Below are 17,786 nucleotides of genomic sequence, written 5' to 3'. Positions count from 1 at the left end.
GTCATTAACCCGCACTCGTGCACTTACTGAAATTACCTATGGGAGAGACGTTTAATCGAAAGTCGCTAGCCTAGTTTCGGCGGATAGATACGGTATTGCAGTATCTGTAAGAAGTACTATGCTGTGTTCCTTCGAACAATCAAGCATGTCCGAAGAAACACGCACGGCGGCGACCACAACCGCGATGAAATACGGAAAATGGATTCGCAGTTGGGAATAAGGGCAACTTTCGACTGTGCAGTGGAATGACGACAGTCAAAATTTTAATTGCCGTGATTCCAGTCTACAGTTTGAGGTTTCCCATATTCGCAACTGCGAATACATTTTCTGCATTTCATGACGGGTGTGTTAGCCTGTCCGAAGGAACATTCCATCGTTCTTCTTACAAATATAGGCACTGCAATATCTTATCGCGTGTTCGTAATGTTCTGACTTATCAGTGTATATCTAGGCGAACTTCACGTCATCCTATTGAGCCACTGCTCGTGTCACTCATTAAGGAGAAATAATGAAAGCTGATACCGAGAGGAATGGAACTGTGTTCACTGCCGATTCTTGGACGAAATTTTAGGATCGTGTACATTATTATTTTATTTGGGTAACCTGTTTGCAGCTTAGAAGTCCATCAACAGACTATAACTGACTATCATCATGAAGGAGGATACAGTGCTAGTGAACAACTATGAAAAGATATTAATCATGGAATGTGAGGAGCAAAAACAGATTAAATGTCTTATTTGACAGTAAAATGACTACATGATTGGAAGTATTTAAGCTAAAATGTAAAAGATAATGTACAATTGTGGTGTGCATACTGTAAGACCTTCAGATTATTTGACTTGTCACTCTAACTAAGTAGGCGAGTGTCAGCAATATGTCTCGTGGTCTTATCGTGGCGTGTTTATCTTCTGCCGTTAGGTCAGACGATAGAAATGCCACTTGCACCCTTAGAGTAGCAGATTGACGGTGACCAAAATTGACAATCTGAAGTTCCTTTGGTCTTGGTACGTTAATCTTATTCTCACATATCTCTGATACTTGACAAAAGTGTCTATACATTTATCTTCATGGCTATGTACAGGGATATGGTAATATTATTAGGCGCAGACTGACACTTGACTATAGACTGGTACAGACTAATGCAGACTGGTACAGACTAATGCAGACAAATGCAGACTGACTAATCGGAGGTCTGTACACTCGTTATAATACCTCGCTTGTTCATGTATCACTGTGCGAGTGTGATCCGCGAGGAGAAAAGGTTCTACGTTAGCAGCAATCTCATTGGCTGCATTACATATTAATATGCGGATCCGTGGAAGCAGAATTTGGTCCGTCTCTAAGGCAGCGCCATATCGTAGTGCGGAGACGGACGAGCGCTGCGCATGCGCTGTTGTGCTTAGCGGGGCACGCTCTAGTGGGAAAGTTGTGTACGCGCTGACTACGCGGAACTATGTACACAACAACAATTGAATTCAGTTTCTTAGGCAAACTGTACTTCGATGAGGTGTAATGAAGATGTACAGTCATGCTCAAAAGTATCGGAACGACCTGAATTGCATTTCCACTGATTCCCAAGCAACCCACATAACGCAGCTGTCTAGCAGGTCCTCTAATCGCTCCTTGGTACAGTCGTTTGACTATTGAAAATGGTTCCAACAAGTCACCACTAGAAAACACTACTCTGTATCGCAATAACTCTAGATGTAAAGTAATACTACGATACTACAAATATCAGGGAACACCTTATCACAGGTAAGACTGTCCTTACGGCTTGTAAGCTCACATTTATTACAATAAATGACATACCAGAAATGTTACCACTCTCATTACTACGTCAGATAGGTAATGCACGTAGTAAATTCGGAGTATTCAAGATTTCCTCTTCAAAGTAACATATCGTACTTGTTATTTAACACAAAACGAAATTAAAAATTTACGTTATTCACTAGCAGCTAGTTGAGAATACGTATGAAGTTCAAATGACACGACGAACCGCCTCGTTCTGCATATGGATTCAAACTCAGGTCATGCAGACTAAGATTTCGTGACTGACGGAAACTAACAGTCATTTCTGACTAGGCATACAGAGAGTGATATATCTCGATTTTAGACAGTATCAGTTAGCAAATATCAACTTTAAATTACTTAACGTAAACATTTTTAACGGACGCGAATTCCTACCCAGCATCTATTGTCCCTGTTCACGAACTACGAGAGATGTTAAATACTGCTTTTCAGACGTAACTTACTTGAAATGCCGTGAGGTAAAGCTTTGTGTTGGACAGGGATTCGAACCCAGAACCTAATCGGATTGTTATCGAAGCACAATCAACTGTGACACATCGGATTTTCTCGGCAGTAGCTAGATGTTTTAACTGCAATGACGAGACGAAACAGTAACTTTTTTCTTCCCAGGACGCCAACCCGGCACCTATCGCTGTTATATTCTGGAGAAAACGGACGTTAAATATGGGTTTGTTACACCAGCAACGACACGTGAGCATGTTTGAACTAGAAATAATATGACGAAGAGTTCAGTGCTGACTGAGAATCGAACCCCACACATATCGTTATTGACTACACACAAAGAGACGTCAGCTACCGACTTTATCTCCACCAGCAGTTCGGAATAACATCCTTGAACTTACAGTGATCTCTCAAATAGTTCTGTGTCTCACTGGGAGTCAAAAACGTCAGATACCGTTAGTGCTGACAACGAATGAAAATGCATTAAAAATCAAAATTATTATCCACCAGCAGATAGGTGAATGCTAGAACTTGAAAATACATACTGAAAACTTTAGTGCCGGTCCAGGATTCGAAACCGTTCACGCGCAATCTGTGGAGATGTTGAGGAATCTGCAGTTCTGAACAAACAACAGATAGTAGTCGACCTGTATTGTCACGATGGGATGAAATTCCGCGTTAAGGGCGGTCTGAGTTGCATTCCAAGTTCAGAACCAATTTTATCGACATACAGAAGCTCAAATAAAAGATGGGATAAGTGTCTTGTGACCCTACATAGCGTTTGTTTCGTCACTAGAAATAAATAACTAGTATAAGGAAGGTTACTGGTGATAGAGTTCCCACATTTCGCCACTCCTGACTTTATTGTGGTTCAACCTAACGTATACTTGGTAGAGAAGGAATATTATGTTTAATGTGAATTTCAGACCACAATGCATTTATACCTTCTTCACTTGGCGTAGTCAGAAGAGAATAGTATCTGTCTCTCCCTATTAAAAATCATCGGCAGAAGTGGGAATCGAACCCAGACCACCATCATAGGAACCTACCATCAACCCAACAGACCACCAAATACTCTTCGCTGCGGCTTATAATACCGATGCGCCACACTGGATGAGAATTCTGACACTGGCTCTCTGTAGTGGGTTGCAGCATGTTCAGTACATTCATTTACTTGGTTGACCGAATCGCCATGAACTAGCTGCCTCGGCTACCCAGTGCATACATTCGACTCTATTTTGTAATCACCTAAATAAAATCACGTAACTGCCATCTACACAGAACTGCCAACAGTGTAGGATGCAAGATTTAAATAGGAAGTGTTCCTTTCCATTTGAGCTACTCTATTGCGCTATCTGTTTGTTGAAAACGTCGTGCAGTGCACAAGAAAAGCTGTAACTGTCTGTCTCACAGAAGTCTAGATCCGTCCATATGCATTATCTCACAGCACTGTGGACTGCGCAAGTTCTGGAAGAACTGCTGTTGACTTCTGGAGCTGCAATCGCTGCAAGGCAGCTAGCAGCATAACGGTAAGCGTCACGCATCGTCGATAAAACGTCGCGAATTGGCTCTGAGCACTATGGGACTTAACATCTATGGTCATCAGTCCCCTATAACTTAGAACTACTTAAACCTAACTAACCTAAGGACATCACACAACACCCAGCCATCACGAGGCAGAGAAAATCCCTGACCCCGCCGGGAATCGAACCCGGGAACCCGGGCGTGGGAAGCGAGAACGCTACCGCACGACCACGAGATGCGGGCAAACGTCGCGAATTCTGTTACATTCACTGCTACACTTTTTAAAACGCAGTTCTGCTGTCTGCTGAAGTTATCAATTTAATGGAACTTTGAACATAATTCCCTTCACTTCTAAGCCCAAAATAGCCGCATGTGGAAAAAGGGCTAACTTCTGCGACATTTCGTTCTTTTCAGGTTTAATAGACAGCCAGGCAGCAGATGCGTCTCGAAGCTTTTGTATTATGTATGGGGAGAGCGCATCGTGCCAAAAGAGTCAGAAAAGCATTTTCTCCATTAGCAGTCGTCTGGTAGTGGCATTTCATTCTTCTTCGAACCTTGTTTGACAGCTTTAACTCAGAACAAGTTTTCTACGTGCATGTAATCAATAAACCGCATGTGCATTGTCAGACTGTTATAGATAACATCAGAGAAGTCGCATATATCGTTGATGATTAATTTCTCTCTCAGGTTTAGTATTGTTTTAACAACACTTAAAGAAACCTTAAGAAAATTGTGCACTGTATTATAAGAAATGAAATAAAACTACCCACGATAACCTTACGACGGAAGTCTGTTTTAATAAAACTGAGTATCTGTACACAAGCGTTCCTCAATCGGCACTAATTAGTAAAATACTACTCACTTACATTTCGCTTGGGTTTGTGTTTAATTGGCAAACTGTCATACTCAACAGGTATGCAAATGTGGCATTTCATAAATAAAGTTATGTATTCCTAGAAACCCAACATTTGCACGTCAGCAGCGAAAGAGGCGTTACCTGTTGAGCAGCATTGTAAGTTTTTCACCATTGCACTATTAGCTGAAAGTATTTTCTTGCGACTTCCTTATCGATGTTCGATCTGACTGCTTGTAGCTCTTTCACAGAAGGGATAAAAACGTTGCAGGCTGCGAGACTCGAACCGCGAACCATAACAGACGCTTTCTCACAGGCCACCGCGTCCACACACAGCTAGCGAAGAGATATGTGCTGTGCACTCCTCTTACGAGGCCAATAGTTACTAGAACTCGTATACCGCTTTTTAAAGGACGAGATTAGTTGCGATTTCGACGTGCAACGACTTTCCTGGACTGAAAACCGTAAATTTTCAATCTTTTGTTACATCTCAAGCGATAATAACTCAGATTATTCAATGGAAATGACAGGAAAAATCAAGTGAACTTTGAGGCTTAATTCCGTGCACACCAGGAAGTAACTCGTCGATCACAGAGTTGCCAAACATACCTTGCCTTGTTGCAAGGTGCATAAACTATAAATTTTGACCTCCTTTCTGTAACATATGAAACATTAAAATTTACAGTGGTTTAGTAACAATGTTACATTTCCCTCCTTTATTGTTCTAGAATTAATAAGTCGGTGTACTGAATTCTTCCTTTGTGTGCTCTCTTCAGTTCCCTGAATAACCCATTGAAAAATAATTGAAGTAAATTTTTAAAAATTGACTTGTTTGTTTACGTGGTTCATGTGTTTTGGATCAGTTATGTCTTAGAAAATGGGCTGATAACCCGAAACTTCGGTCGTACAGTAGTAATAATGTTTGTGAAATAAGGCTAAAAAGTGTTTCGTTTAGTTAATAAAATACACAAAGTTTCACCAAGAACTCACAGTTAAAGCAACTGAAACATTTAAATGAAGTAAATCACTCTACGCATCTCTAAACTCAGCCGTGTGGTCTCGTGATGTTTTCGAAGAATCATTGTGCAGTTCTGTTCCCAACAGGTACAACACTAGTCAGTTTATACGTTGTGTGCTTTCAAGCGAGATTACAAAACAAGATTTATACTTTGCTTTTACTGTACATATCTGGAGCGGCAGTAATCCTGCAGGCGAAACGTCATAAGCTGCTGCTCTTGTCCATTATTCTGTATCTAACATAGCGAAAATGTACCGGGCTTCGTGTCTGGATGAGGACACTGGGCGCCGTCCACACAATTACGGAGAACAGTGCAAGTTTGATAGTCGAGGAGAGCGCTGCTTTTTCCAGAGGCACAGCTTTGTGGGTTATCTGATTATTTAATACAACAGTAGTCATCTAGTTAATGTATCGCAAACGTTCAGTTACTGCACACGAGCACCTGTGAACTACAGTGTTATACATCCACTGTCTCAGCGCGGACGATTTATCTGCCTGGTCATGGCAACAGATACGCAATATGTATTACTGTTTGTGAAAACTGCAACACTCAGAAGGACTGCTCTGAATCTCTCCAAAGTCAGACGATGCGTAAAAGAGTCGAAACATAGTGATTAATACTGCAGAGAGATGGTGTACATTTAGGCCCAATAGCTCCCTCTTTCGTGTGACCGGACAAGACAATGTTACACGACGCTCAGTCGATGCAGAGCCGTCAAACAAAGCGGAAACGTGCAAGCAAGTGGCAATATGCCTTGTTGCCATCAAAGGCGCGATATCAGCATGTAAGAGAGTACGTCGGGGGAAGAATGACTGGCCACTGGGAAACAGGTTTGTCGTATCGTGACATTGCGGCTCGTGAGGGGCACCCTGTTACGAAAGTGATCCGAGTGTGGAACTAGTGGGCAGAAGAGGGCCGTACACAGCGACTACAAGATCGACCTCGACGTGAGAGGACTGCCATCTTGTCCACATGGCTGTAACCGACAGACCAGTTTCGTTCACAATGCGAGCTCGACGTTGCAGCACTCCAACGGGCATGGACATGTCTTCGTCAGCGGTTCGACACCGTCTGCTGAGGGCTAGACTAGTGATACGCTTGTCATTACGTCAGCTACCCCACGCCTCAGGTTCAAATCATTCAAATGGCTCTGAGCACTATGGGACTTAACATCTGAGGTCATCAGTCCCCTAGAACTTAGAACTACTTAAACCTAACTAACCTAAGGACATCACACACATCCATGCCCGAGGCAGGATTCGAGCCTGCGACCGTAGCAGTCGGGCGGTTCCAGACTGAAGCTCCTAGAACGGCTCGGCCACAGCGGCCGGCCGCCTCAGATTCCAATGGACAAGTGAACACTACAGTGTATTCGGCCGAGTCTCCCTTAAATTTGTCCTACAGTGATGGCCGCGCTCGTTTTAGACGTTACCGTAGTGAACGCATGGGGCAGACTGCATTGTTGAGCGGTACAGCGGACAAACCACAAGTGTGATGGTGTAGGGTGCCGTTGACTATATCATACTATCTCGAATCCTACAGATTGAAGGCAGTCTGAGCAGCAACTGCAGCGTCATAGAAGTTTGAGGTTCGAGGCACTGCCCCTCCTACGGGCAGCTCCACATACCACATTTTAGCAGGACAATGCTTGGGGATATATGGCTAGGAATGTGTAAGCCTTCTTCGAAGAACGACGGGTGCTACTGCTTCGTCAGCCTGCACGTTCGGATGACGTGTAGCCCATCGACAAAGTCTGGGATACGGTCAGTCGGCAACTTGGTTCTTCTGCGATCACTGTTTTGTGGACACGTATACAAAACACGTGGCAGTATGTTCCCCAGCAGCATATCCAGACCCTCTCTGATTCCATTCCACACGTATGAAGCCTCTGACTGCGGCAAGTGGCGGATTCACATCGTACACAATTCTCAGTCTCAAAATGCGGGTACATTTCTGAGATTCTAATCATTTATGTATCGTAATGCCACCAATCTGTGTAATAAATTTCATTGTAGTTACAGGCCTCTTTCTTGGAGTTACAACTTTCACAAACAGTGGAGTAGTTACCTGGTAGGTAGATACTAACATAGATTGAATCGGACTACCAAAGTTCGTATACACGGAGCGACTCATTTAATGTCGTACAAAATGTCGACTCGTCACCGAAGATTGCAAGACTCCATTTCCAGTCTTGGTTCGACACGGCATACATTTGAAGCTATAAAAGTCCTTGAGAAAGATGCTTTAGGGTGACAATTCAATTTGATATGGCTGCCGCTAAAGAGCATCACACTGTCCATATTCATGGGTCCAATTTCGGCGTATCACAGTATTTAAAAAGGATCCTCTCGTAAGATTTAAGCTAACAAAGCATCTTCTCCCTCCAGTTGAACATACCTTAAACCACTGTCTGGAATCCTCTCCAGTATCCTCCAACCATAAAATTAGTATCTCTGTGATTCAGTTGCCACCGTACACGTTTCTGCATATCGACACACCAAATACCCAACCCGCTCGCATAGCCGTGCATATTGAAGACGTGCCGGCCTCGGATGCATCCGCACAAGGGATTAACGGTGTGATTCGGTTTGCCGCCTAGGCTGGATGCGGGTTTTAGCCAGTTTCCCTCATCCCACTAGGTGAACACCAGGCTGCTACGTAAGTCCCGCCTCAGTTACGCGATTCGCATACTTTAGACAACTCACTTTCACGTGAATAACACTACAGTCAGACTATTGGGATACACACATTCTACCCCAAGAAAATTTGGAAATTTGTGCTAAGGTCTTATGGGACCAAACTGCTGAGGTCATCGGTCGCTAAGCTTACACACCACTTAATCTAACTTAAACTAACTTACTTTAAGGACAACAAGAACACCCATGCCCGAGGGAGAACTCGAACCTCCGACGGGGAGAGCCGCGTGAACCGTGACGAGGCGCTCCAAACGGCACGGCTTCCCCGCGCTACACCCCAAGAATAATAGGATAGCGTCAGGACGGGCATCTGGCCACCTCTTCAATTAATCATTCCAAATTAATTAATAACCATGCCACCCCAGTGCCGATAGGCGACGAAGTCACAAGAAAAAGAAGCAGCACCAGATACCCAGGTGTACTAATTCCTGGAGGTGTATCAATGACGTTACAGCCAACTATGGAGCACTCACTGTATCGAGATAGATTAAGAGAGCACGGGCAACATGCAGTCTTACGTCATCTTATTCAGAAAAAAAGATAACGTCTCGCAAATCTCGGAGACAGGCTACAGCCGCAGGTGTTAATAAGTCACAGATTTAACAACGGGCGTCCCAGTTACGTGCTGTGAGAAGTAGAGTTAATCCTTATGTATACCCAATGCCACCGCACACCAACCCGTCGTGTGACGGATACATATAACGATTAGAAATACAATCTGGCAACTTTCTTTCTCCTCGGAGCCTTTAGACACTGATGTCCTACGCCAGGTGTGGGCAAAAAGCGCCCTCGGGCCACATGCAGCCCACGAATGGTTTTTGTACCGCCCGCCAAGGCAGTCAGAATTTTTATGCAACAACTTATACCTTTTCTGAAATGCAAAGTTAAGTCATGCGTTCGATCATTTTAAAAGGTGCGGCCCTCCGCTAACCTCTGCTTCCACAAAGGGGTCCGCGTGTCAAAACTATCGCGCACCCTTGCCCTACGCGGACCCGGGACTCGTCTGAAAAGCGACGTGATGCCACTCCTATGTCCAGTGTCCAGCTGGCCGCACTCTTTCCTGCCGCGTCATGGAAAGCCGTAACAATGGTCGCCGTGCTGGCAGTTGACGGTGTTCCAAATGTTACTGTACTTCCGTCAGGCCACTTGTCTTACTATAAAGAAACCCGCTTCATGGCTCTGGATACGTGACGTGGCAGTGCGATACTTCACAGCCGAAAGAATGTCTATCCTCTCGGGCGCTACTCATCGGGACGGTTGAGATCCTCCATGGCGCTGAATACGACCCTCCTCAACTAGTCAATTCCACATTCATATTACACTCGTGGAATCCCGATCAACGTAAGCAGAAACATCGCAAAAACCATAGGCGACAATCATTCCACTGTAGAATTCCGACACGTGCTTCTTAAACGAGAAGTAACGCAATCCTCTCGCAAAAACCCAACATTTAAATGAAATTACGGAATGAGAAGACAGCAGTGCAATCCTTCCCTATATACAGAATATAGGTGAAGTTTCTCCTGTGTACCTTATATGGTTCCACTGAAGTTCTTGTCACTTACATATCCAAGCACGTAGTACAGTCATACCCATCAGACGTTAGTTGCATATCGCCTTCATGTAGTTGCAATTTTAATGGCCAGCAGTATAGTTGTGCCACTTGCCCATTGGAAGAATCTTAGATGTCGAAAGCCGTAGACCACATGCAAAGAAAGACATTGTCTACGAATTAATGCCAAATCTGTAAATAATTTACATATTTGTGTTTGTCTTTATGAAGTAGTGTCGTTGCAGTGCTTATGATGATAGTATGTTGATACCATCTCAAAATGTGATTCACGATACAAACCTTCGTGCAGTATCACCACACAGAGAATACATAATCATCCTGATCTGGTCTTCGTTTCAGGCTGTGATTTAATTTATGATAACCACGCTACACAGCACAAACAAACGCGCCTTTATGGATAGCTGGGCTGTGTTTCGTGTACTTACTGTTGTTCGTAACGTGCCTTAAATGCATTTATCGTATGTGTTTCTCCTTAATACATCGAAGCTTGTGAAAATACAGTTAAAACAGAGCTAACATTCACTACACGGTATAGAGAAAACCACCTGACAAAGAGACCAAAGTGTGGTAAGGGGACTTAGACTTCAGCAGAAAATTCCAAATAGTCACAGGTAGGAAGTACGTCGTTATGGGGCTGTGGCCTTGGAACGGCAGCCAACCAGCTACAAGCACCGTTGTATTTTGCGATAACATAAAATTCCGCTGTGTGATAGCGTCCTCCTAGAAAAAGAAAACCCATCTCCGAGTGGGGAGCACTGAGGAGCATTTTATCCTCAGTAAAGGGGTAAAAAAGGTAATGACAGTCAATCCTTATGTAACGCTACCCTGTAAAAAACGTAATGCGGAAGAAATTTTCATTATTAGTACTTAGAAAGTTGTAGGAGAAGTGGTATCACACAGTTCTTGACCACCTGGTTGTGCGACATTGATCTGGATAAACCCCCAACGCTTCTGCAGTGTCACGTAGAGCGAGGGAGTAGATTTCTGTTGACTTTCCTCCGTTAGAGCGATAGGCTGTATGTCGCCATTTACACTCGCACACACATTCACACTTAACACATTTGCTGAGGAAAGACGAGAGTCCCATCTCAGTACAGGATTGTTGTTTCTTATTGTGGCCTTAAGTCCGAAACCTGATTTCATGCAGCACTCTACGCTAGCCTATCCTGTGCAAGTCTCTTTATCTTTGCATAGCTATTACAGCTTTCATCCACTTGGCCCTGCTTACTGCAGTCGAATCTCTGTTTCTCTCCGATTCGATCCAGTACCTCTTCGTCAATTATCCGGTCTATGCAACTAATCCTCAGCATGTTTCTGTAGCAGCATACTTCAAAAGCTACTATTCTCTTTTTTCTCCTCTAATATCTACAATTTTTCGTGTACTTTTACTTCCATATAAGGGTACACTTCAGAGAAGTACTTTCAGAAAAGTCTTCTTAACACACGACATTCCGTGTTAAAATTAAAAGTGTTGGAACTTTAATAGAGGCAACTATTTATTTACAGCTTCTACAAAATATTACTTGTTTCAAAGTTTTATTGTCCTTCAAAGAAATCACCAGAATTGTGCATAACCCGTAGCCAGCGATGTGAATGTGGAGGGATACCGTTACTAGCGGCGGTTGTGTTGATAACTCGACTGCAGCGGTCCGTTGTGCGATGAACCTCTGTAACAGTTCTGAAGCAAAATGCCGTGACTTGTTGACGCCACACAGGCTTAAGTCCGGAGAGTGTGACGGGTGGTACAACACTTCCCTACCCACCAAACTGTCCTGCAAAATGACGGGCTGGTCCTACAGAAAGTGTCACCACTTCCTTGTCTAAGCTGTTCATTTTTGGGTCACATCCTGCTACCAGCTTAGGAAAAGAAACGGCGACGCTTTCTGCAGGATCAGCCCACAATTTTGCAACGCAGTGCTCGGGTGCATATGGCACAAGGTGACTGATTCTTATTCGATCGATGTGGCTGCGAAGTACTGTACCATCCACTACACTTCCCGGAATTAAACTCTTGTGACTCCAATTTGATTCGTAAGATGAGGGAAGCACTTCATGACATTCGCTTCAGAATTGTCACTCAGATGCGTCGGGCAATAGACAGCTGAAGTTGAACTATTAACACAACTGGCGCTGCTAAGGATATCCAACGACAACCACATCGCTGGCAGCTGGTTATACGCAATGCTGGTGATTACTCTGAAGGTAAGTAAAACTTTGAAACATGCATCTATTTTGTATAAGTTGCAAATAAATAGTTGTCGCTATTGGATTTCCATTATTTCTCATGAACGGTTTTCTTGCTACTGATAGCGTGCATTTTATATCCTCACTACTTTGGCCATTGTCAGTTTTTTGCTCCCCTAATAGCAAAACTCATCTACTGCTTTTGCCAGAGACGTGCGGTAACAGGAAGAACAAGACTGCTGGTCAGATGACGCAAGAGCAGAACAACTAATGAACAAAATAGTAGCGATGCAGATGAATTATATAGTGAACGAATTATCATCTAGTACATACACAAAGCCAAGACTCACTACTCTAACACAAGGATATATGCCTACTAGCTCTGCATATGATGAAGTGATTAAAAATTGTGTAATGAGGTAAAAGAAATAAGGGGAATAAAATCTAATTTCGGTGGAGGACTGGTATTCAACAGAAAAAGAAGTAGAAATAATAGGCGAACATGAGCAAGAGGGCTGGAACGAAAGGGGAAGCCATGTGATAGGAAGTTGCACCACGAATTTGGCCTAAGGATCATGAATGAAGATTATGTGCATGGAAGATTCTTGGAGGCAGGGCAGACTCCAGACATAATCTGTAATGGTTAGATAGAGATTCAGAAACTAGATTTTAAATTGCAATACATTTCCAGGAGCAGATGTGCGTTCTGAGCATACAGATTAAAACTGAATAAACTGCATAAAGGTAGAAATTTAGCAAGATGAGACACGGTTAAATTGAAAGAACTATAATTTTTTGAGAGTTTCAACGGAAGATTAGGGAAATAATGACTGAGGAAGGGAAAGGAATACAATAGAAAGACGATTAGGTGGCTTCTATAGATAAAGCAGTGAATACAATATAAACAGAGAAAAGACAGCGCCCAGTAGAAGTACTTGGCTAACATACGAGATATAATTAAATTGACTAAAGAGGAATATACACTCCTGGAAATTGAAATAAGAACACCGTGAATTCATTGTCCCAGGAAGGGGAAACTTTATTGACACATTCCTGGGGTCAGATACATCACATGATCACACTGACAGAACCACAGGCACATAGACACAGGCAACAGAGCATGCACAATGTCGGCACTAGTACAGTGTATATCCACCTTTCACAGCAATGCAGGCTGCTATTCTCCCATGGAGACGATCGTAGAGATGCTGGATGTAGTCCTGTGGAACGGCTTGCCATGCCATTTCCACCTGGCGCCTCAGTTGGACCAGCGTTCGTGCTGGACGTGCAGACCGCGTGAGACGACGCTTCATCCAGTCCCAAACATGCTCAATGGGGGACAGATCCGGAGATCTTGCTGGCCAGGGTAGTTGACTTACACCTTCTAGAGCACGTTGGGTGGCACGGGATACATGCGGACGTGCATTGTACTGTTGGAACAGCAAGTTCCCTTGCCGGTCTAGGAATGGTAGAACGATGGGTTCGATGACGGTTTGGATGTACCGTGCACTATTCAGTGTCCCCTCGACGATCACCAGTGGTGTACGGCCAGTGTAGGAGATCGCTCCCCACACCATGAGGCCGGGTGTTGGCCCTGTGTGCCTCGGTCGTATGCAGTCCTGATTGTGGCGCTCACCTGCACGGCGCCAAACACGCATACGACCATCATTGGCACCAAGGCAGAAGCGACTCTCATCGCTGAAGACGACACGTCTCCATTCGTCCCTCCATTCACGCCTGTCGCGACACCACTGGAGGCGGGCTGCACGATGTTGGGGCGTGAGCGGAAGACGGCCTAACGGTGTGCGGGACCGTAGCCCAGCTTCATGGAGACGGTTGCGAATGGTCCTCGCCGATACCCCAGGAGCAACAGTGTCCCTAATTTGCTGGGAAGTGGCGGTGCGGTCCCCTACGGCACTGCGTAGGATCCTACGGTCTTGGCGTGCATCCGTGCGTCGCTGCGGTCCGGTCCCAGGTCGACGGGCACGTGCACCTTCCGCCGACCACTGGCGACAACATCGATGTACTGTGGAGACCTCACGCCCCACGTGTTGAGCAATTCGGCGGTACGTCCACCCGGCCTCCCGCATGCCCACTATACGCCCTCGCTCAAAGTCCGTCAACTGCACATACGGTTCACGTCCACGCTGTCGCGGCATGCTACCAGTGTTAAAGACTGCGATGGAGCTCCGTATGCCACGGCAAACTGGCTGACACTGACGGCGGCGGTGCACAAATGCTGCGCAGCTAGCGCCATTCGACGGCCGACACCGCGGTTCCTGGTGTGTCCGCTGTGCCGTGCGTGTGATCATTGCTTGTACAGCCCTCTCGCAGTGTCCGGAGCAAGTATGGTGGGTCTGACACACCGGTGTCAATGTGTTCTTTTTTCCATTTCCAGGAGTGTACAAAAACGCTGTAAAGAGCTTGGAAGAGTTGCTGAACGAGATAGACAGTATCTAGAAAAGATCATTAACTAACATCAAAGTTAATTAAATGTGGTGATGCTGAGATGAAACTGATGATGAAACTCGTAAAGAAGACATAACTCGACTGAAAATAGCAAGAAAAGCGTTTGCAAAGAAGAGATATTTTCTGAAGGTATTTGTGTGGAGTGTAGCCTTATATGGAAGTGAAAAGTACGCTATAAATTGTACATACAAGAGCAAAATACAAGGTTTTCAAATGTGGTGCAACAACAAATTCTGCAGACTAGTTGGTTATATCGGATCACTAATGGCGATGTACTGAATTGAATGGGAGAAAAAAGAAATTGATTGCAAAAAACTGACTAAAAGAAGCGACAGATTGATGTGACACATTCAGCGGCACCAGCGAAAATGATTTGGTAACAGATGGAAGTTCTGGGGGTAACAATTGTGGAGGAGACACGAGCTACACTGCAGTGAGCAGGATCAGGTGAATGAAAGTCATGTCAGCTACGCAGAGATGAAGAGACATGCACAGGATAGAGACTAGGGTCGAGAGTTGCACCAAACCACTGTTTGGATTGAAGACTACAACGAATCGTAGTGTCGTGTCGGGCTTCCTTTACCCCAGCGTAGTACAGCACCTCAATTTGACATTGACTTAACAGGTCGTTGGGAAGTCTCCTGTAAAAATACTAAGCATCTATAGCCGTCTATAACTGAGAAAGCGTTGCCAGTGCAGGAGTTTTTGCACGAACTGACCTCTCGATTATGTCCCATAAATGCTCGATGGGATTCATGTCTGGCGTTTTGGGTGGACAAATCATTCGCTAGATTGTCCAAAATGATCTTCAAACCTATCGCGAACAGTTGCGCCCCATCGACATGGCGCGTTGGCGTCCATAAAAATTCCATCGTTGTTTCGAAAAAAGAAGCCAGACATAACCATTTCCAGTCAATGATCAGTTCAGCTGGACTATAGAACTCAATCCGTTCTATGTAAACAGTCCACACCATCATGGGAACACCACTATCTTGGACTGTGCCTTGTTGACAACTTGGGTCCATGGCTTAGTGGCGTCTGTGCCACATTGGAACGCTACCATCGGCTCTTACCAACTGAAATCGGGACTCGTCTGACAAGAGCACGGTTTTCCAGTAGTCTATGGTGCAACTGATATGATCATGAGCCCAGAAGAGCCGCTGCAGGCGATGTCGTGCTGTTACCAAAGGCCCTCGCATCGGTCCTCTGCTGCCATAGCGCATTAACGCCAAATTTTGACTCACTGTCCTAACGGATACGTTCGTCGTATGGCCCACATTGATTTCTGCAGTTACGTCACGCATTGTTGTTTGTCTGTTGCCACTGACAACCCTATGCAAAGACCGTCGCTCTTGGTCGTTAAGTGGAGGCCGTGGACCACTGCGTTCTCCGTGGTGAGAGGCAAAGCCTGAAATGTGATATTCTCGGCATGCTATTGACGCTGTTGGTCTCGGAATATTGAATTCCCTAACTATTTCCGAAATGTAATGTCCCATGCGTCTCCGACTTCCATTCCACGTTCAAAGTCTGTTAATTCCGTTTGTGCGGCCGTAATCACGCCGGAGACCTTTTCACATGAATTATCAGAGCACAAATGACAACTCCGCCGATGCCGATGTACTGTCCTTTTATACCTTGCCTACTCGTCCCAGTGTGGCCCCTCGCTCTAAATGACACTGCAAAGAGGTTTTGGGTCAATCCAGATCACTGGCGCATAATCCTATTCGGTACCACTTCTCTTCCCACTGCCAAGTACTGATACTGAAAATTTCTTCCACTCTATTGTAGCATAAGGATCGTTTGCCATCACAGGAGCATCCGTTAGTGGGGTCATATACAGCAGCAAATCCTAAGTGGTTTTCGCGAAAATTGCCTTCGAATTAGTTGTACGAGTATTTCCGACAGGTACTTCAGCCAGCCTAAAATCTAAGCAAGGCAAAATCTGGATTCAGTATCGAAACATAGCAAGGTGTCGGCTGCACGTACCTCGAGCAGGAGCGGCGGCGGCAGCTGCGTCGGCACTGGCGGCGGTCAGTGCGCCCGGGAACTGGGGACCGCCACAAAATGCCGGAAGCACCTACGCCCTGCTTCCGGCGCGCTGCCAGCTGACCAGTCCGTTATGCACGCGGATGCTGCGACGGAAGCTGCCTGTCGCTACCAATCTCGCGCGGGAAATACGATGGCTCACCATATGATAGGACGCCTATCACGTGGAGTTTCAAACACAGAGCGCCGCATGAAGGAAGTTTAGCATTAGCGGCATGCGTTACACAGATTTGAGTATGTCATATTTTAACTGAATTGCTCGAAATGAGTTTTACGCCACTCAACACAGCACCACTTTGAACACAAAATCACTATGTACACTGTCTCAGCAATAGTATGTGGACACTTATTAGTGGATGTTAATGTGGGATGTGTCCACACTTCGCCTTTATGACGTCTAGAACTCTCTTTGGGGAACACTTTAAATTAGGTATCGGAATGTCTGTGGACGAATGGCAGCCCACTGGTCGTTAAGAGCCGAAACTAGAGAAGGTAGTGATGTCGCACTCTGGGGTCTGGGGAGGAATCAGACTTTTAACTCATCCCAAAACGGTTTTATTGAGTTCACTTCGTGGCTCTCGGCGGGTTAGTCCATTTTAGAAATATTGCTGTCCACAAACTATTGTCTCACAGTTGCTACCTAATATTCTTATTTTTCATTTTTACTATCCCGTATCTACACTGCTGGCCATTAAAATTGCTACACCAAGAAGAAACGCAGATGGTAAACGGGTATTCATTGGACAAATATATTATACTAGAACTGACATTTGGGTGCATAGATCCTGAGAAATCAGTACCCAGAACAACCACCTCTGGCCGTAATAACGGCCTTGATACGCCTGGGCATTGAGTCACAGAGATTGGATGGCGTGTACAGGTACAGTTGCCCATGCTGCTTCAACACGATACCACAGTTCATCAAGAGTAGTGACTGGCGTATTGTGACGAGCCAGTTGTTCGGCCACCATTGACCAGACGTTTTCAGTTGGTGAGAGATCTGGAGAATGTGCTGGCCAGGACAGTAGTCGAACATTTTCTGTATCTAGAAAGGCCCGTACAGGACCTGCAACATGCGGTCGTACATTATCCTGCTGAAATGTAGGGTTTCGCAGAGATTGAATGAAGGGTAGAGCCACGGGACATAGCACATCTGAAATGTAACGTCCACT

The 17,786-nt window shown here is 44.9% G+C and overlaps 1 protein-coding gene across 1 annotated transcript in view; it reads right to left on the bottom strand.

The window, feature by feature from the left end:
• Positions 1–16,577, bottom strand: part of LOC126183235 (MAM and LDL-receptor class A domain-containing protein 1-like) — a 433,083-nt gene extending 416,506 nt beyond the window's left edge. Inside the window, exon 1 of the mRNA XM_049925025.1 lies at positions 16,555–16,577. The gene's annotated coding sequence lies outside the window, so the exon portion shown is untranslated. The remainder of the gene's footprint in view (positions 1–16,554) is intronic.
• Between the last annotated feature and the right edge of the window lie 1,209 nt (positions 16,578–17,786).

The sequence above is a fragment of the Schistocerca cancellata genome, chromosome 4 (genome assembly GCF_023864275.1).
Source record: "Schistocerca cancellata isolate TAMUIC-IGC-003103 chromosome 4, iqSchCanc2.1, whole genome shotgun sequence".
Classification (NCBI taxonomy): domain Eukaryota; kingdom Metazoa; phylum Arthropoda; class Insecta; order Orthoptera; family Acrididae; genus Schistocerca; species Schistocerca cancellata.
The sequence above is the reverse complement of the archived record's forward strand: the minus strand, read 5'-3'. Positions and strand labels throughout refer to the sequence as shown.